At 29.9% G+C, this 21155-nt stretch overlaps 1 protein-coding gene across 1 annotated transcript in view; it reads right to left on the bottom strand.

Annotated features, from left to right (window-relative positions):
• The window catches only part of LOC148952325 (uncharacterized), a 289139-nt gene that overhangs the window by 143071 nt on the left and 124913 nt on the right, over positions 1-21155 (bottom strand). The window lies entirely within an intron of this gene.

Below are 21155 nucleotides of genomic sequence, written 5' to 3'. Positions count from 1 at the left end.
TAGTTGGAATATTTAAGTAGTGTTTTGTCGTGGTTTACCTTGTCACAGCTACATTCTCTTGATTTTTCAAAGATCATTCTGAATTTCTTTCATTGAAATGCAAGAGTTGGATTATTTCAGTAGTGTTTCGTCGTGGTTTACCTTGTCACAGTTACATTCTCATGATTTTTCAAAGTTCATTTTGAATTTCTTTCATTGAAATTCACGAGTTGGAATATTTTAGTAGGGTTTTGTCGTCGTTTACCCTGTCATAGTTACATTCCCTTGATTTTTCAAGTTCATTTTGAATTTCTTTCATTTAAATGCAAGAGTTGGATTATTTCAGTAGTGTTTTTTCGTGCTTTACCTTGTCACAGTTACATTCTCTTGATTTTCAAAGTTAATTTTGAATTTCTTTCATTGAAATGCAAGAGTTGGAATATTTCAGTAGTGTTTTGTCATGGTTTACCTAATCACAGTTACATTCTCTTAATTTTTCAAAGTTCATTTTGAATTTCTTTCATTGAAATGCAAGAGTTGGATTATTTCAGTAGTGTTTTTTCGTGCTTTACCTTGTCACAGTTACATTCTCTTGATTTATCAAAGTTCATTTTGAATTTCTTTCATTGAAATGCAAGAGTTGGATTATTTCAGTAGTGTTTTGTCGTGCTTTACCTAATCACAGTTACATTCTCTTGATTTTTAAAAGTTCATTTTGAATTTCTTTCATTGAAATGCAAGAGTTGGAATATTTCAGTAGTGTTTTGTCATGGTTTAACTTGTCACAGTTACGTTATCTTGATTTTTCAAAGTCCATTTTGGATTTCTTTCATTGAAATGCAAGAGTTGTCATATTTCAGTAGTGTTTTGTTGTGCTTTACCTTGTCACCGTTACATTCTCTTGATTTTTCAAAGTTCATTTTGGATTTCTTTCATTGAAAAGCAAGAGTTGGAATATTTCAGTACTGTATTGTTATGGTTTACCTTGTCACAGTTACATTCTCTTGATTTTTCAAAGTTCATTTTTGTATTTCTTTCATTGAAATGCAAGAGTTTGAATATTTCAGTAGTGTTTTGTTGTGGTCTACCTTGTCACAGTTACATTCTCTTGATTTTTCAAAGTTCATTTTGAATTTCTTTCATTGAAATGCAATAGTTGGAATATTTCAGTAGTGTTTTGTCATGGTTTAGCTTGTCACAGTTACATTCTCTCGATTTTTCAAAGTTCATTTTGGATTTCTTTCATTGAGATGCAAGAATTGGAATATTTCAGTAGTGTTTTTTCGTGGTTTACCTTGTCTCAGTTACATTCTCTTGATTTTTCAAAGTTCATTTTGAATTTCTTTCATTGAAATGCAAGAGTTGGAATATTTCAGTAGTGTTTTGTCATGGTTTACTTTGTCACAGTTACATTCTCTTGATTTTTCAAAGTTCATTTTGTATTTCTTTCATTGAAATGCAAGAGTTGTATTATTTCAGTAGTGTTTTGTCGTGGTTTACCTTGTCATAGTTACATTCTCTTGATTTTTCAAAGTTCATTTTGGATTTCTTTCATTGCAATGCAAGAGTTGTAATATTTCACCAGTGTTTTGTTGTGCTTTACCTTGTCACAGTTACATTCTCTTGATTTTTCAAAGTTCATTTTGGATTTGTATCGTTGAAATGCAAGAGTTGGATTTTTTCAGTAGTGTTTTGTTGTGGTTTACCTTGTCACAGTTACATTCTCTTGATTTTTTAAAGTTCATTTTGAAATTCTTTCATTGAAATGCAAGAGTTGGATTATTTCAGTAGTGTTTTGTCTTGGTTTACCATGTCACAGTTACATTCTCTTGATTTTTCAAAGTTCATTTTGGATTTCTTTCATTGAAATGCAAGAGTTGGAATATTTCAGTAGTGTTTTGTCATGGTTTACCTTGTCACAGTTACATTCTCTTGATTTTTCAAAGTTCATTTTGGATTTCTTTCATTGAAATGCAAGAGTTGGAATATTTCAGCAGTGTTTTGTCATGGTTTTCCTTGTCACAGTTACATTCTCTCAATTTTTCATACTTTATTTTGTATTTCTTTCATTGAAATGCAAGACTTGGAATATTTCAGTAGTGTTTTGTTGTGGTTTACCTTGTCACAGTTACATTCTCTTGATTTTTCAAAGTTCATTTTGGATTTCTTTCATTGAAATGCAAGAACTGGAATATTTCAGTAGTGTTTTGTTATGGTTTACCGTGTCACAGTTACATTTTCTTGATTTTTCAAAGTTCATTTTGAATTTCATTCGTTGAAATGCAAGTTGGAATATTTAAGTAGTGTTTTGTCATGGTATACCTTGTCACAGTTACATTCTCTTGATTTTTAAAAGTTAATTTTGAATTTCTTTCATTGAAATGCAAGAGTTGTATTATTTTAGTAGTGTTTTGTCGTGCTTTACCTTGTCACAGTTACATTCTCGTGATTTTTCAAAGTTCATTTTGGATTTCTTTCATTGCAATGCAAGATTTGTAATATTTCACTAGTGTTTTGTTGTGCTTTATCTTGTCACAGTTACATTCTCTTGATTTTTCAAACTTCATTTTGGATTTATATCATTGAAATGCAAGAGTTGGATAATTTCAGTAGTGTTTTGTTGTGGTTTACCATGTCACAGTTACATTTTCTTAATTTTTTAAAGTTTATTTTGAATTTTTTTCATTGAAATTCAAGAGTTTTAATATATCAGTAGTGTATTGTCTTGGTTTACCATGTCACACTTACATTCTCTTGATTTTTCAAAATTCATTTTGGATTTCTTTCGTTGAAATGCAAGAGTTGGAATATTTCAGTAGTGTTTTGTCATGGTTTACCTAATCACAGTTACATTCTCTTAATTTTTCAAAGTTCATTTTGAATTTCTTTCATTGAAATGCAAGAGTTGGAATATTTCAGTAGTGTTTTGTCGTGGTTTACCTTGTCACAGTTACATTCTCTTGATTTTTCAAAGTTCATTTTGAATTTTTTTCATTCAAATGTAAGAGCTGGAATATTTCAGTATTGTTGTGCTGTGGTTTACCTTGTCACAGTTACATTTTCTTGATTTTTCAAAGTTCATTTTGAATTTCATTCGTTGAAATGTAAGAGTTGGAATATTTTAGTTGTGTTTTGTTGTGGTTTACCTTTTCACAGTTACACTCTCTGGATTTTTCAAAGTTCATTTTGAATTTTTCTCGTTGAACTGCAAGAGTTGGAATATTTCAGTAGTGTTTTGTCGTGGTTTACCTTGTCACACTTACATTCTCTAGAATTTTCAAAGCTCATTTTGAATTTTTTTCGTAGAAATATTAGAGCTGGAACATTTCTATAGAGTGTTGTGATGGTTACCTTGTCACAATTAAATTCTCCTAATTTTTAAAACTTCAGCTTGAATTTCATGCGTTGTAATTTACGAATAGTAATATTTTAGTAGTTTTTTGTTTTGGTTCACCTTGTCACAGTTACATTCTCTTGATTTTTCAAAGTTCATTTTGAATTTCTTTCATTGAAATGCAAGAGTTGGAATTTTTCAGTAGTGTTTTGTCGTGGTTTACCTATTCACAATTACATTCTCTTGATTTTTCAAAGTTAATTTGTAATTTCTTTCTTTTAAATGCAATAGTTGGAATATTTCAGTATTTTTTTGTTGTGGTTTAGCGTATCATAGTTACATTCTCTTGATTTTTCAAAGTTCATTTTGGATTTCTTTCGTTGAAATGCAAGAGTTGGAATATTTTATTAGTGTTTTGTCGTCGTTTACCTTTTCACAGTTACATTCTTTTAATTTTTCAAATTTCCTTTAGAATTTCTGTAGTTGAAATGCAATAGTTGGATTATTTCAGTAGTATTTTGTCTTGGTTTCCTTGTCACAGTTACATTCTCTTGATTTTTCAAAGTTCATTTTGAATTTCTTTCATTGAAATTCAAGAGTTGGAATATTTCAGTAGTGTTTTGTCGTGCTTTACCTTGTCACAGTTGCATTCTCTTGATTTTTCAAAGTTCATTTTGGATTTCTTTCATTGAAATGCAAGAGTTGGAATATTTCAGTAGTATTTTGTTATGCTTTACCTTGTCACAGTTACATTCTCTTAATTTTTCAAAGTTCATTTTGGATTTCTTTCCTTGAAATGCAAGAGTTGGAATATTTCAGTAGTGTTTTGTCGTGGTTTACCATGTCACAGTTACATTCTCTTGATTTTTCATAGTTCATTTCGAATTTCTTTCATTGAAATGCAAGAGCTGGAATATTTCAGTAGTGTTTTGTCATGGTTTACCTAATCACAGTTACATTTTCTTAACTTCTCAAAGTTCATTTTGAATTTCTTTCATTGACATGCAAGAGTTGGAATATTTCAGTAGTGTTTTGTCATGGTTTATCTTGTCACAGTTACATTCTCTTGATTTTTCAAAGTCCATTTTGGATTTCTTTCATTGAAATGCAAGAGTTGGAATATTTCAGTAGTGTTTTGTCATGGTTTACCATGTCACAGATACATTCTCTTAATTTTTCAAAGTTCATTTTGAATTTCTTTCGTTGAAATGCAAGAGTTGGAATATTTCAGTAGTGTTTTGTTGTGGTTTACCCTGTCACAGTTATATTCTCTTCATTTTTCAAAGATCATTCTGAATTTCTTTCATTGAAATGAAAGAGTTGAAATATTTCAGTAGTGTTTTGTAATGGTTTACCTTGTCACAGTTACATTCTCTTGATTTTTCAAAGTTCATTTTGAATTTCTTTCATTGAAATGCAAGAGCTGGAATATTTCAGTAGTGTTTTGTCATGGTTTACCTTGTCACAGTTACATTTTCATGATTTTTCAAAGTTCATTTTGGATTTATTTCGTTGAAATGCAAGAGTTGGAATATTTCAGTTGTGTTTTGTTGTGGTTTACCTTGTCACAGTTACATTTTCCTGATTTTTCTAAGTTCATTTTGGATTTCTTTCATTGAAATGCAAGAGTTGGATTATTTCAGTAGTGTTTAGTCGTTGTTTACCTTGTCACAGTTACATTCTCTTGATTTTTTAAAGTTCATTTTGAGTTTCTTTCATTGAAATGCAAGAGTCGGAATATTTCAGTAGTGTTTTATCGTGGTTTACCTTGTCACAGTTACATTCTCTTGATTTTTCAAAGTTCATTTTGAATTTTTTTCATTGAAATGCAAGAGTTGGATTATTTCAGTAGTGTTCTGTCGTGCTTTACCTAGTCACAGTTACACTCTCTTGATTTTTCAAAGTTCATTTTGGATTTCTTTCATTGAAATGCAAGAGTTGGAATATTTAAGCAGTGTTTTGTTATGGTTTACCTTGTCACAGTTACATTCTCTTGATTTTTCAAAGTTCATTTTGGATTTCTTTCATTGAAATGCAAGAGTTGGAATATTTCAGTAGTGTTTTGTTTTGGTTAACTTGTCACAGTTACATTCTCTTGATTTTTCGAAGTTCATTTTGAATTTCTGTTATTGAAATGCAAGAGTTGGAATATTTCAGTAGTATTTTGTTGTGGTTTACCTTGTCATAGTTACATTCTCTTGATTTTTCAAAGTTCATTTTGGATTTCTTTCATTGAAATGCAAGAGTTGGAATGTTTCAGTAGTGTTTTGTCATGGTTTACCTAATCACAGTTACATTCTCTTAATTTTTCAAAGTTCATTTTGGATTTCTTTCGTTAAAAAGTGAGAGTTGGAATATTTCGGTAGTGTTTTGTCTTGGTTTACCTTGTCACAGTTACATTCTCTTAATTTTTAAAATTTTATTTAGAATTTTTATCGATGAAATGCAAGGGTTGGAATATTTCAATAGTGTTTTGTTGTGGTTTACCTTGTCACAGTTACATTCTCTTGATTTTTCAAAGTTCATTTTGAATTTCTTTCATTGATATGCAAGAGTTGGAATATTTCAGTAGTGTTTTGTTTTGGTTAACTTGTAACAGTTACATTCTCTTGATTTTTCAAAGTTAATTTTGAATTTCTTTTATTGAAATGCAAGAGTTGGATTATTTCAGTAGTGTTTTGTCGTGGTTTACCATGTCATAGTTACATTCTCTTGATTTTTCAAAGTTCATTTTGGATTTCTTTCATTGAAATGAAAGAGTTGGAATGTTTCAGTAGTGTTTTGTCATGGTTTACCTAATCACAGTTACATTCTCTTAAATTTTCAAAGTTCATTTTGAATTTCTTTCATTTAAATGCAAGAGTTGGAATATTTCAGTAGTGTTTTGTCTTGATTTACCTTGTCACAGTTACATTCTCTTAATTTTTCAAAGTTAATTTTGAATTTCTATCGTTGAAATGCAAGAGTTGGAATATTTCAGTAGTGTTTTGTTGTGGTTTACTTTGTCACATTTACATTCTCTTGATTTTTCAATGTTCATTTTGAATTTCTTTCTTCGAAATGCAAGAGTTGGAATATTTTAGTAGTGTCTTGTCGTGGTTTACCATGTCACAGTTCAATTCTCTTTATTTTTCAAAGTTCATTTTGAATATCTTTCGTTGAAATGCAAGAGTTGGAATATTTCAGTAGTGTTTTGTCGTGGTTTACTTTGTCACAGTTACATTCTCTTGATTTTTAAAGTTCATTTTGGATTTCTTTCGTTGAAATACAAGAGTTGGAATATTTCAGTAGTGTTTTGTCATGGTTTATCGTGTCACAGTTAAATTCCCTTGATTTTTCAAAGTTCATTATTGATTTCTTTCGTTGAAATGTATTTTGTTGTGCTTTACCTTGACACAGTTACATTTTTTTGATTTTTCAAAGTTCATTGGGATTTCTTTCATTGAAATGCAAGAGTTGGAATATTTTAGTAGTGTTTTGTTGTGCTTTACCCTGTCACAGTTACATTCTCTTGATTTTCAAAGTTAATTTTGAATTTCTTTCATTGAAATGAAAGAGTTGGAATATTTCAGTAGTGTTTTGTCGTGGCTTACCTTGTCACATTTACATTCTCTTGATTTTTCAAAGTTCATTTTGGATTTCTTTCATGAAATGCAAGAGTTGGATTATTTCAGTAGTTATTTGTATTGATTTACCTTGTCACAGTTACTATCTCTTAATTTTTCAAAGTTCATTTTGAATTTCTTTCTTTGAAATGCAAGAGTTGGAATATTTCAGTAGAGGTTTGTCGTGGTTTACCTTGTCACAATTATATTCTCTTGATTTTTCAAAGTTCATTTTGGATTTCTTTCATTGAAATGCAACAGTTGTAATATTTCAGTAGTGTTTTGTTGTGCTTTACCTTGTCACAGTTTAATTCTCTTGATTTTTCAAAGTTCATTTTGGATTTCTTTCATTGCAATGCTAGAGTTGGAATATTTCAGTAGTGTTTTGTTATGGTTTACCTTGTCACAGTTACATTCTCTTGATTTTTCAAAGTTCATTTTGGATTTCTTTCATTGAAATGCAAAAGTTGGAATATTTTAGTAGTGTCTTGTCGTGGTTTACCATGTCACAGTTCAATACTCTTTATTTTTCACAGTTCATTTTGGATTTCATTCGTTGAAATGCACGAGTTGGAATTTTTCAGTAATGTCTTGTAGTGGTTTACCTTGTCAAACTTACATTCTCTAGATTTTTCAAATTTCATTTTGGATTTCTTTCGTTTAAATGAAAGAGTTGTAATATTTAAGATGTGTATTGTCGTGGTTTACCTTGTAGCAATTACATTCTCTTGATTTTTCGAAGTTCATTTTGAATTTCTTTCGTGAAATGCAAGAGTTGGAACATTTTAGTAGTGTTTTGTCGTGGTTTACTTTGTCACAGTTACATTCCCTTGATTTTTCAAAGTTCATTTTGGATTTCTTTCGTTGAAATGCAAGAGTTGGAAAATTTCAGTAGTGTTTTGTCGTGGTTTATCGTGTCACAGTTAAATATTCTCTATTTTTCAAAGTTCATTATTGATTTCTTTCGTTGAAATGTGTTTTGTTGTGCTTTACCTTGACACAGTTACATTTTCTTGATTTTTCAAAGTTCATTGGGATTTCTTTCATTGAAATGCAAGAGTTGGAATACTTCAGTAGTGTTATGTTGTGGTTTACCTTGTAATAGTTACATTCTTTTGATTTTTCAAAGTTCATTTTGGATTTCTTTCATTGAAATGCAAGAGTTGGAATATTTCACTAGTGTTTTGCCATGGTTCACCTTGTCACAATTACATTGTCTTGATTTTTCAAGGTTCATTTTTGATTTCTTTCGTGAATGCGAGAGTTGGAATATTTCAGTAGTGCTTTGTCGTGGTTTACCTTGTCACAGTTACATTCTCTTAATTTTTCAAAGTTCATTTTGAATTTCTGTCGTTAAAATGCAAGAGTTGGAATATTTCAGTAGAGGTTTGTCGTGGTTTACCTTGTCACAGTTATATTCTCTCGATTTTTCAAAGTTCATTTTGGATTTCTTTCATTAAAATGCAAGAGTTGTAATATTTCAGTAGTGTTTTGTTTTGCTTTACCTTGTCACAGTTAAATTCTCTTGATTTTTCAAAGTTCTTTTTTGATTTATTTCATTGAAATGCAAGAGTTGGATTATTTAAGTAGTGTTTTGTCGTGCTTTACCTTGTCACAGTTACATTCTCTTGATTTTTCAAAGTTCATTTTGGATTTCTTTCATTGCAATGCAAGAGTTGTAATATTTCACTTGTGTTTTGTTGTGCTTTACCTTGTCACAGTTACATTCTCTTCATTTTTCAAAGTTCATTTTGGATTCCTTTCATTGAAATGCAAGAGTTGGAATATTTCAATAGTATTTTGTTGTGGTTTACCTTGTCACACTTACATTATCTTAATTTTTGAAATTCCCTTGTGGATTTCGTTCATTGAAATTCAAGAGATTGATTATTTCAGTAGTGGTTTTTCGATGTTTACATTATCACGGCTTTATTTCATTGATTTTTCAATGTTCATTCTGTGTTTCTTTCATTGAAAATAAGGAGTTGGAATATTTCACTAGTGTTTTGTCGTGGTTTACAATCTCACAGTTACATTATCTTGATTTTTCATAGTTCATTTTGGATTTCTTTCATTGAAATGCAAGAGATGGAATATTTCAGTAGTGTTTTGTCATGGTTTACCTAATCACAGTTACATTATCTTAACTTCTCAAAGTTCATTTTGAATTTCTTTCATTGACATGCAAGAGTTGGAATATTTCAGTAGTGTTTTGTCATGGTTTACCGTGTCACTGTTAAATTCTCTTGATTTTTCAAAGTTCATTTTGAATTTCTTTCATTCAAATGTAAGAGTTGGAATATTTCAGTAGTGTATTGTCATGGTTTACCTTGTCAAAGTTACATTCTCTTGATTTTTCAAAGTTCATTTAGAATTTCTTTCGTTGAAATGCACGAGTTGGAATATTTCAGTAGTGTTTTGTGGTGCTTTAAATTGTCAAAGTTACATTCTCTTGATTTTTCAAATTTCAATTTGAATTTCTTTCGTGAAATACAAGAGTTGGAATATTTCACTAGTGTTTTGTCGTGGTTTACATTGTCACAGTTAAATTATCTTGCTTTTTCAAAGTTCATTTTGGATTTCTTTCGTTGAAATGCAAGAGTTGGAAAATTTCAGTAGTGTTTTGTCGTGGTTTATCGTGTCACAGTTAAATACTCTCTATTTTTCAAAGTTCATTATTGATTTCTTTCGTTGAAATGTGTTTTGTTGTGCTTTACCTTGACACAGTTACATTTTCTTGATTTTTCAAAGTTAATTGGGATTTCTTTCATTGAAATGCAAGAGTTGGAATACTTTAGTAGTGTTATGTTGTGGTTTACCTTGTAATAGTTACATTCTCTTGATTTTTCAAAGTTCATTTTGGATTTCTTTCATTGAAATGCAAGAGTTGGAATATTTCAGTAGTGTTTTGTCGTGGTTTACCTTGTCACAGTTACACTTTCTTGATTTTTCAAAGTTCATTTTGGATTTCTTTCTACTGAATGCGAGAGTTGGAATATTTCAGTAGTGCTTTGTCGTGGTTTACCTTGTCACAGTAACATTTTCTTAATTTTTCAAAGTTCATTTTGGATTTCTTTGTTTAAAATGCAAGAGTTGGAATATTTCAGTAGAGGTTTGTCGTGGTTTACCTTGTCACAGTTATATTCTCTCGATTTTTCAAAGTTCATTTTGGATTTCTTTCATTAAAATGCAAGAGTTGTAATATTTCAGTAGTGTTTTGTTGTGCTTTACATTGTCACAGTTTAATTCTCTTGATTTTTCAAAGTTCTTTTTTTATTTCTTTCATTGAAATGCAAGAGTTGTATTATTTCAGTATTGTTTTGTATTGGTTTAACTTGTCACAGTTACATTCTCTTGATTTTTCAAAGTTCATTTTGGATTTCTTTCATTTCAATGCAAGAGTTGTAATATTTCACTTGTGTTTTGTTGTGGTTTACCTTGTCACAGTTACATTCTCTTCATTTTTCAAAGTTCATTTTGGATTCCTTTCATTGAAATGCAAGAGTTGGAATATTTCAGTAGTATTTTGTCATGGTTTACCATGTCACAGTTACATTTTCTTGATTTTTCAAAGTTCATTTCGGATTCCTTTCATTGAAATGCAAGAGATGGAATATTTCAGTAGTGTTTTGTCGTGATTTATCTTGTAACAGTTTCATTCTCTTGATTTTTCAAAGTTCATTTGAATTTCTTTCATTGAAATGCAAGAGTTGGATTATTTCAGTAGTGTTTTGTCGTGGTTTACCATGTCACAGTTACATTCTCTTGATTTTTCATAGTTCATTTCGGATTTCTTTCATTGAAATGCAAGAGCTGGAATATTTCAGTAGTGTTTTGTCATGGTTTACCTAATCACAGTTACATTTTCTTAACTTCTCAAAGTTCATTTTGAATTTCTTTCATTGACATGCAAGAGTTGGAATATTTCAGTAGTGTATTGTCATGGTTTACCTTGTCACAGTTGCATTCTCTTAATTTTTCAAAGTCCATTTTGGATTTCTTTCATTGAAATGCAAGAGTTGGAATATTTCAGTAGTGTTTTGTCATGGTTTACCTTGTCACAGTTACATTCTCTTAATTTTTCAAAGTTCATTTTGAATTTCTTTTCTTTGAAATGCAAGAGTTGGAATAATTAAGTAGTGTGTTGTGTTGGTTTACCTTGTCACAGTTACATTCTCTTGATTTTTCAAAGATCATTCTGAATTTCTTTCATTGAAATACAAGAGTTGTAATATTTCAGTATGTTTCGTCGTTGTTTACCTTGTCACACTTATATTTTCTTGATTTTTCAAAGTCCATTTTGGATTTCTTTCATTGAAATGCAAGAGTTGAAACATTTAAGTAGTGTTTTGCCGTGCTTTATATTATCAGAATTAACTTCCCACGATTTTTAAATGTTCATTGTGAATTTCCCTAATTGAAATGCAACAATTGGATTGTTTCGGTAGTGTTTTGTAGTGCTTTATATAGTCTCAGTTGCATTCTCTTGATTTTTTTAAGTTCATTTTGGATTTCTTTCGTTAAAATGCAAGAGTTGGATTATTTCAGTAGTGTTTCGTCGTTGTTTACCTTGTCACAGTTACATTCTCTTGATTTTTTAAAGTTCATTTTGAGTTTATTTCATTGAAATGCAAGAGTTGGAATATTTCAGTAGTGTTTTGTCATGGTTTACCTTGTCACAGTTACATTCTCTTGATTTTTCAAAGTTCATTTTGAATTTCTTTCTTTGAAATGCAAGAGTTGGATTATTTCAGTAGTGTTTTGTCTTGCTTTACCTTTTAACAGTTACATTCTCTTGATTTTTAAAAGTTCATTTTGGATTTCTTTCATTGAAATGCAAGAGTTGGAATATTTAAGCAGTGTTTTGTTATGGTTTACCTTGTCACAGTTACATTCTCTTGATTTTTCAAAGTTCATTTTGGATTTCTTTCATTGAAATGCAAGAGTTAGAATATTTCAGTAGTGTTTTGTTTTGGTTAACTTGTCAAAGTTACATTCTCTTGATTTTTCAAAGTTCATTTTGAATTTCTTTTATTGAAATGCAAGAGTTGGATTATTTCAGTAGTGTTTTGTAGTGGTTTACCATGTCATAGTTACATTCTCTTGATTTTTCAAAGTTCATTTTGGATTTCTGTCATTGAAATGCAAGAGTTGGAATGTTTCAGTAGTGTTTTGTCATGGTTTACCTAATCACAGTTACATTCTCTTAAATTTTCAAAGTTCATTTTGAATTTCTTTCATTGAAATGCAAGAGTTGGAATATTTCAGTAGTGTTTTGTAATGTTTTACCTTGTCACAGTTACATTCTCTTAATTTTTCAAATTTAATTTTGAATTTCTATCGTTGAAATGCAAGAGTTGGAATATTTCAATAGTGTTTTGTTGTGGTTTACCTTGTCACAGTTACATTCTCTTGATTTTTCAAAGTTAATTTTGAATTTCTTTCATTGATATGCAAGAGTTGGAATATTTCAGTAGTGTTTTGTTTTGGTTAACTTGTCACAGTTACATTCTCTTGATTTTTCAAAGTTCATTTTGAATTTCTTTTATTGAAATGCAAGAGTTGGATTATTTCAGTAGTGTTTTGTCGTGGTTTACCATGTCATAGTTAAATTCTCTTGATTTTTCAAAGTTCATTTTGGATTTCTTTCATTGAAATGCAAGAGTTGGAATGTTTCAGTAGTGTTTTGTCATGGTTTACCTAATCACAGTTACATTCTCTTAAATTTTCAAAGTTCATTTTGAATTTCTTTCATTTAAATGCAAGAGTTGGAATATTTCAGTAGTGTTTTGTCATGGTTTACCTTGTCACAGTTACATTCTCTTGATTTTTCAATGTTCATTTTGAATTTCTTTCGTCGAAATGCAAGAGTTGGAATATTTTAGTAGTGTCTTGTCGTGGTTTACCATGTCACAGTTCAATTCTCTTTATTTTTCAAAGTTCATTTTGAATATCTTTCGTTGAAATTCAATAGTTGGAATATTTCAGTAGTGTTTTGTCGTGGTTTACTTTGTCACAGTTACATTCTCTTGATTTTTAAAGTTAATTTTGAATTTCTATCGTTGAAATGCAAGAGTTGGAATATTTCAGTAGTGTTTTGTTGTGGTTTACTTTGTCACATTTACATTCTCTTGATTTTTCAATGTTCATTTTGAATTTCTTTCTTCGAAATGCAAGAGTTGGAATATTTTAGTAGTGTCTTGTCGTGGTTTACCATGTCACAGTTCAATTCTCTTTATTTTTCAAAGTTCATTTTGAATATCTTTCGTTGAAATGCAAGAGTTGGAATATTTCAGTAGTGTTTTGTCGTGGTTTACTTTGTCACAGTTACATTCTCTTGATTTTTAAAGTTCATTTTGGATTTCTTTCGTTGAAATACAAGAGTTGGAATATTTCAGTAGTGTTTTGTCATGGTTTATCGTGTCACAGTTAAATTCCCTTGATTTTTCAAAGTTCATTATTGATTTCTTTCGTTGAAATGTATTTTGTTGTGCTTTACCTTGACACAGTTACATTTTTTTGATTTTTCAAAGTTCATTGGGATTTCTTTCATTGAAATGCAAGAGTTGGAATAGTTCAGTAGTGTTTTGTTGTGGTTTACCTTGTCGCAGTTACAATCTATTGATTTTTCAAAGTTAATTTTCTATTTATTTCGTTGAAATGAAAGAGTTGGAATATTTCAGTAGTGTTTTGTCGTGGTTTACCTTTTCACAGTTACATTCTCTTGATTTTTCAAAGTTCATTTTGGATTTCTTTCGTGAAATGCAAGAGTTGGAATATTTCAGTAGTGCTTTGTATTGATTTACCTTGTCACAGTTAATATCTCTTAATTTTTCAAATTTCATTTTGTATTTATTTCTTTGAAATGCAAGAGTTGGAATATTTCAGTAGAGGTTTGTCGTGGTTTACCTTGTCACAATTATATTCTCTTGATTTTTCAAAGTTCATTTTGGATTTCTTTCATTGAAATGCAACAGTTGTAATATTTCAGTAGTGTTTTGTTGTGCTTTACCTTGTCACAGTTTAATTCTATTGATTTTTCAAAGTTCATTTTGGATTTCTTTCATTGCAATGCTAGAGTTGGAATATTTCAGTAGTGTTTTGTTATGGTTTACCTTGTCACAGTTACATTCTCTTGATTTTTCAAAGTTCATTTTGGATTTCTTTCATTGAAATGCAAGAGTTGGAATATTTTAGTAGTGTCTTGTCGTGGTTTACCATGTCACAGTTCAATACTCTTTATTTTTCAAAGTTCATTTTGAATTTCTTTCGTTGAAATGCAAGAGTTGGAATATTTAAGTAGTGTTTTGTCGTGGTTTACATTGTCACAGTTACATTCTCTTGATTTTTCGAAGTTCATTTTTAATTTCTTTCGTGAAATGCAAGAGTTGGAAAATTTTAGTAGTGTTTTGTCGTGGTTTAATTTGTCACAGTTACATTCCCTTGATTTTTCAAAGTTCATTTTGGATTTCTTTCGTTGAAATGCAAGAGTTGGAAAATTTCAGTAGTGTTTTGTCGTGGTTTATCGTGTCACAGTTAAATATTCTCTATTTTTCAAAGTTCATTATTGATTTCTTTCGTTGAAATGTGTTTTGTTGTGCTTTACCTTGACACAGTTACATTTTCTTGATTTTTCAAAGTTCATTGGGATTTCTTTCATTGAAATGCAAGAGTTGGAATACTTTAGTAGTGTTATGTTGTGGTTTACCTTGTAATAGTTACATTCTCTTGATTTTTCAAAGTTCATTTTGGATTTCTTTCCTTGAAATTCAAGAGTTGTAATATTTCAGTAGTGTTTTGTAGTGGTTTACCTTGTCACAGTTACACTTTCTTGATTTTTCAAAGTTCATTTTGGATTTCTTTCTTGAAATGCGAGAGTTGGAATATTTCAGTAGTGCTTTGTCGTGGTTTACCTTGTCACAGTTACATTCTCTTTATTTTTCAAAGTTCATTTTGAATTTCTTTCGTTAAAATGCAAGAGTTGGAATATTTCAGTAGAGGTTTGTCGTGGTTTACCTTGTCACAGTTATATTCTCTCGATTTTTCAAAGTTCATTTTGGATTTCTTTCATTAAAATGCAAGAGTTGTAATATTTCAGTAGTGTTTTGTTGTGCTTTACCTTGTCACAGTTTAATTCTCTTGATTTTTCAAAGTTCATTTTGAATTTCTTTCATTGAAATGCAAGAGTTGGATTATTTCAGTAGTGTTTTGTCGTGCTTTACCTTGTCACAGTTACATTCTCTTGATTTTTCAAAGTTCATTTTGGATTTCTTTCATTGCAATGCAAGAGTTGTAATATTTCACTTGTGTTTTGTTGTGCTTTACCTTGTCACAGTTACATTCTCTTCATTTTTCAAAGTTCATTTTGGATTCCTTTCATTGAAATGAAAGAGTTGGAATATTTCAGTAGTTTTATGTTGTGGTTTACCTTGTCACAGTTACATTCTCTTGATTTTTCAAAGTTCATTTTGAATTTCTTTCATTGAAATGCAAGAGTTGGAATATTTCAGTAGTGTTTTGTCTTGGTTAACCATGTCACAGTTATATTCTCTTGATTTATCAAAGTTCATTTTGGACTTCTTTCATGGAAATGCAAGAGTTGGAATATTTCAGTAGTGTTTTGTCATGGTTTACCTAATCACAGTTACATTCTCTTAATTTTTCAAAGTTAATTTTGAATTTCTTTCGTTGAAATGCAAGAGTTGGATTATTTCAGTAGTGTTTTGTTGTGGTTTACCTTGTAACAGTTACATTCTCTTGATTTTTCAAAGTTCATTTTGAATTTCTTTCATTGAAATGCAAGAGTTGGAATATTTTAGTAGTGTCTTGTTGTGGTTTACCATGTCACAGTTATATTCTCTTTATTTTTCAAAGTTTATTTTGAATATCTTTCGTTGAAATGCAAGAGTTGGAATATTTCGGTAGTGTTTTATCGTGGTATACCTTGTCACAGTTACATTCTCTTGATTTTTCAAAGTTTCATTTTGGATTTCTTTCGTTGAAATGCAAGAGTTGGAATATTTCAGTAGTGTTTTGTCATGGTTTACCTTGTCACAGTTACATTCTCTTGATTTTTCAAAGTTCATTTTGAATTTCTTTCGTGAAATGCAAGAGTTGGATTATTTCAGTAGTGTTTTGTCGTGGTGTACTTTGTCACAGTTACATTCTCTTGATTTTTCAAAGTTCATTTTGGATTTCTTTCGTTGAAATGCAAGAGTTGGAATATTTCAGTAGTGTTTTGTCGTGGTTTAGCGTGTCACAGTTAAATTCTCTTGATTTTTCAAAGTTCATTTTTGATTTCTTTCGATGAAATGTGTTTTGTTGTGCTTTATCCTGACATAGTTACATTTTTTTGATTTTTCACAGTTCATTGGGATTTCTTTCATTGAAATGCAAGAGTTGGAATATTTCAGTAGTGTTTTGTTGTGGTTTACCTTGTCACAGTTACATTCTATTGATTTTTCAAAGTTCATTTTGGATTTCTTTTATTAGTTGGAATATTTCAGTTGTGTTTTGTCGCGGTTTACCTTGTCACAATTACATTCTCTTGATTTTTCAAAGTACATTTTGTGATTTCTTTCGTGAAATGCAAGAGTTGGAATATTTCACTAGTGCTTTGTCGTGGTTTACCTTGTCACTGTTACATTCTCTTGATTTTTCAAAGTTCATTTTGAATTTCTTTCGTTGAAATGAAAGAGTTGGAATATTTCAGTAGAGGTTTGTCGTGGTTTACCTTGTCACAGTTATATTCTCTTGATTTTTCAAAGTTCATTTTGGATTTCTTTCATTGAATTGCAAGAGTTGTAATATTTCAGTAGTGTTTTGTTGTGCTTTACCTTGTCACAGTTTAATTCTCTTGATTTTTCAAAGTTCATTTTGGATTTCTTTCATTGAAATGCAACAGTTGGAATATTTCAGTAGTGTTTTGTTATGGTTTACCTTGTCACAGTTACATTCTCTTGATTTTTCAAAGTTCATTTTGGATTTCTTTCATTGAAATTCAAGAGTTGGAATATCTTAGTAGTGTCTTATCGTGGTTTACCATGTCACAGTTCAATTCTCTTTATTTTTCAAAGTTTATTTTGGATTTCTTTCGTTGAAAGGCAAGAGTTGGAATATTTCAGTAGTGTTTTGTCGTGGTTTATCGTGTCACAGTAAAATTCTCTTGATTTTTCAAAGTTCATTATTGATTTCTTTCGTTGAAATGTGTTTTGTTGTGCTTTACCTTGACACAGTTACATTTTCTTGATTTTTCAAAGTTCATTGGGATTTCTTTCATTGAAATGCAAGAGTTGGAATATTTCAGTAGTATTATGTTGTGCTTTACCTTGTCACAGATACATTCTCTTGATATTTCAAAGTTATTTTTGGATTTATTTCATTGAAATTCAAGATTTGGAATGTTTCAGTAGTGTTTTGTCATGTTTTACAATCTCAATGTTAAATTTTCTTGATTTTTCAAAGTTCGTTTTGGATTTCTTTCTTGAAATGCAAGAGTTGGAATATTTCAGTAGTGCTTTGTCGTGGTTTACCTTGTCATAGTTACATTCTCTTAATTTTTCAAAGTTCATTTTGAATTTATTTCGTTGAAATGCAAGAGTTGGAACGTTTCAGTAGAGGTTTGTCGTGGTTTACCTTGTCACAGTTAAATTCTCTTGATTTTTCAAAGTTCATTTTGGATTTCTTTCATTTAAATGCAAGAGTTGGAATATTTCAGTAGTGTTTTGTTGTGCTTTACCTTGTCACAGTTTAATTCTCTTGATTTTTCAAAGTTCATTTTGGATTTCTTTCATTGAAATGCAAGAGTTGGAATATTTCAGTAGTATTTTGTTTTGGTTTACCTTGTCATAGTTACATTTTCTTGATTTTTCAGAGTTCATTTTTGATTTCTTTCATTGAAATGCAAGAGTTGGATTATTTCAGTAGTGTTTTGTCGTGGTTTACCTTGTCACAGTTATATTTTCTTCATTTTTCAGAGTTCATTTTGGATTTCTTTCATTGAAATGCAAGTTGGATTATTTCAGTAGTGTTTTGTTGCGGTTTACCTAGTCACAGTTACATTCTATTGATTTTTCAAAGTTCATTTTGGATTTCTTTCGTTGAAATGCAAGAGTTGGAATATTTCAGTAGTGTTTTGTCGTCGTTTACCTTGTCACAGTTATATTATCTTGATATTTCAAAGTCCATTTTGAATTTAGTTAATTGAAAATAAAGAGTTTGAATATTTCAGTAGTGTTTGGTTATGTTTTACCTTGTCAAAATTACATTCTCTTGATTTTTAAAAGTTCATTGTGGATTTCATTCATTGAAATGCAAGAGATGGAATATTTCAGTAGTGTTTTGTAGTGGTTTACCTTGTCACTTTTACATTATATTGACTTTTCAAAGTTCATTTTGTATTTCTTTCGTTGAAATGCAAGAGTTGTATTATTTCAGTAGTGTTTCGTCGTGGTTTACCTTCTCACAGTTACATTCTCATGATTTTTCAAAGTTCATTTTGAGTTTCTTTCATTGAAATGCAAGTTGGAATATTTAAGTAATGTTTTGTCGTGGTTTACCTTGTCACAGTTACATTCTCATGATTTTTCAAAGTTCATTTTGAATTTCTTTCACTCAAATACAAGAGTTGGAATATTTCTGTAGTGTTTTGTTGTGCTTTACCGTGTCACAATTACATTCTCTTGATTTTTCAAAGTTCATTTTGAATATTTTTCATTGAAAAGCAAGAGTTGGAATATTTCAGTAGTGTTTTGTTATGGTTTACATTGTCACAGTTACATTCTCTTGATTTTTCAAAGTTCATTTTGTATTTCTTTCATTGAAATGCAAGAGTTGGAATATTTCAGTAGTGTTTTGTTTTGGTTAACTTGTCACAGTTACATTCTCTTGATTTTTCAAAGTTCATTTTGAATTTCTTTTATTGAAATGCAAGAGTTGGATTATTTCAGTAGTGTTTTGTCGTGGTTTACCTTGTCATAGTTACATTCTCTTGATTTTTCAAAGTTCATTTTGGATTTCTGTAATTGAAATGCAAGATTTGGAATTTTTCAGTAGTGTTTTGTCATGGTTTACCTAATCACAGTTACATTCTCTTAAATTTTCAAAGTTCATTTTGAATTTCTTTCATTGAAAAGCAAGAGTTGGAATATTTCAGTAGTGTTTTGTCATGGTTTACCTTGTCACAGTTACATTCTCTTAATTTTGCAAATTTCATTTTGAATTTCTATCGTTGAAATGCAAGAGTTGGAATATTTCAATAGTGTTTTGTTGTGGTTTACCTTGTCACAGTTACATTCTCTTGATTTTTCAAAGTTCATTTTGAATTTCTTTCGTTGAAATGCAAGAGTTGGAATATTTCAGTAGTGTTTTGTTTTGGTTAACTTGTCACAGTTACATTCTCTTGATTTTTCAAAGTTCATTTTGAATTTCTTTCATTGAAATGCAAGAGTTGGATTATTTCACTAGTGTTTTGTCGTGGTTTACCATGTCACAGTTACATTCTCTTGATTTTTCATAGTTAATTTCGGATTTCTTTCATTGAAATGCAAGAGCTGGAATATTTCAGTAGTGTTTTGTCATGGTTTACCTAATCACAGTTACATTTTCTTAACTTCTCAAAGTTCATTTTGAATTTCTTTCATTGACATGCAAGAGTTGGAATATTTCAGTAGTGTTTTGTCATGGTTTACCTTGTCACAGTTACATTCTCTTGATTTTTCAAAGTTTATATTGGATTTCTTTCATTGAAATCCAAGAGTTGTATTATGTTAGTTGTTGATTATCGTGGTTTACTTTGTCACAGTTGCATTATCTTAATTTTTCAAATTTCATTTTGAATTTCTTTCGTTGAAATGAGATAGTTTGAATATTTCAGTATTGTTTTGTCCTGCTTTACCTTATCAAAGATACATTCTCTTGATTTTTCAAAGATCATTCTGAATTTCTTTCATTGAAATGCAAGAGTTGAAATATTTCAGTAGTGTTTTGTCGTGGTTTACCTTGTCACACTTATATTCTATTGATTTTTCAAAGTCTATTTTGGATTTCTTTCCTTGAAATGCAAGAGTTGGAACATTTCATTAGTATTTTGCCGTGGTTTACCTTGTCAGAATTAAATTCCCACGATTTTTAAAAATTCATTGTGGTTTTCCCTCATCGAAATGCAAGAATTGGATTGTTTAGGTAGTGTTTTGTAATGGATTATATAGTCGCGGTTACATTCTCTTGATTTTCTAAAGTTCATTTTGTATTTCTTTCGTTAAAATGCAAGAGTTGAATTATTTCAGTAGTGTTTCGTCGTTGTTTACCTTGTCACAGTTACATTCTCTTGATTTTTCAAAGTTCATTTTGAGTCTCTTTCGTTGAAATGCAAGAATCGGAATATTTCAGTAGTGTTTTATCGTGATTTACCTTGTCACAGTTACATTCTCTCGATTGTTCAAAGTTCATTTTGAATTTCTTTCATTGAAATGAAAGACTTGGAATATTTCAGTAGTGTTCTGTCGTTGTTTACCTAGTCACTGTTACACCCTCTTGATTTCTCAAAGTTCATTGTTAATATTTTTCATTGAAATGCAAGAGTTGGAATATTTCATTAGTGTTTTGTTATGGTTTACCTTGTCACAGTTACATTCTCTTGATTTTTCAAAGTTCATTTTGGATTTCTTTCATTGAAATGCAAGAGTTGGAATATTTCAGTAGTGTTTTGTTTTGGTTAACTTGTCACAGTTACATTCTCTTGATTTTTCAAAGTTCATTTTGAATTTCTTTTATTGAAATGCAAGAGTTGGATTATTTCAGTAGTGTTTTGTCGTGGTTTACCATGTCATAGTTACATTCTCTTGATTTTTCAAAGTTAATTTTGGATTTCTGTCATTGAAATGCAAGATTTGGAATGTTTCAGTAGTGTTTTGTCATGGTTTACCTAATCACAGTTACATTCTCTTAAATTTTCAAAGTTCATTTTGAATTTCTTTCATTGAAATGCAAGAGTTGGAATATTTCAGTAGTGTTTTGTTATGGTTTACCTTGTCACAGTTACATTCTCTTAATTTTGCAAAATTCATTTTTAATTTCTATCTTTGAAATAAAAGAGCTGGAATATTTCAGTAGTGTTTTTTAGTGGTTTAAATTGTCACAGTTACATTATATTTATTTTTCAAATTTCATTTTGAATTTCTTTCATTGAAATGCAAGAGTTGGAATATTTCAGTAGTGTTTTGTTTTGGTTAACTTGT

This window comes from Artemia sp. Qi Xiang Cuo, chromosome 5, assembly GCF_049724085.1.
Source record: "Artemia sp. Qi Xiang Cuo chromosome 5, ASM4972408v1, whole genome shotgun sequence".
NCBI lineage: Eukaryota > Metazoa > Arthropoda > Branchiopoda > Anostraca > Artemiidae > Artemia > Artemia sp. Qi Xiang Cuo.
The sequence above is the reverse complement of the archived record's forward strand: the minus strand, read 5'-3'. Positions and strand labels throughout refer to the sequence as shown.